Genomic DNA, 603 nt, shown 5'->3' with positions numbered 1-603 from the left:
CAGCCTAAATACCCTCCCCCATGCTTCACCCAGAGCCCTCCCCTCTTTAAGACACCTTCAGAGACCAGTCCATCCATTCCTCGGTGCTTTTGAGCACTGCTAAGCACTACGTTTGGGACCGGCCGCTGTCACCGCTACACGATGCCTGAAATCCCACCATCCCATCCACCTGCTGGGGTGGTCTCCCTCGGAGCCAGGAAGGTCTCATTCCCTGCCCTCCCCAGAGAGCTGGCGTAGAGGGCAGGCTGCGGAGAGGAAGAGAAGGTCAGCACTGGTATCAAAGACTAGAGCTGGAAGCAGGCAGGTGCCCATAAATACAAACACCACCAGAGCTCAAGATAAGGTGCTCAGGAAACCAGAAGAGGTCTGAATTATTTTTTCCAGGTAGATTACAGATAAGTAGGGACAAAAAACCAAAACAAAAACAAAACACATGCATCAGTTGTTTGCTTGTGCATGCAAGAAACATACAGGTGAGCTCCTCCAGCCGGGTACCTGCTTTGAATGACTTTTCAGGGTCAGACTCAGGGCTTGTGTAACAGTTTTGTTAAGTTCTCTCTCTGTGGCACAACTCAAAACCCCTGTAATCACAGCACTAAAAGG

Source organism: Falco punctatus (assembly GCF_963210335.1).
Source record: "Falco punctatus genome assembly, chromosome: 7".
NCBI classification, from domain to species: Eukaryota; Metazoa; Chordata; class Aves; order Falconiformes; family Falconidae; genus Falco; species Falco punctatus.
The sequence above is the reverse complement of the archived record's forward strand: the minus strand, read 5'-3'. Positions refer to the sequence as shown.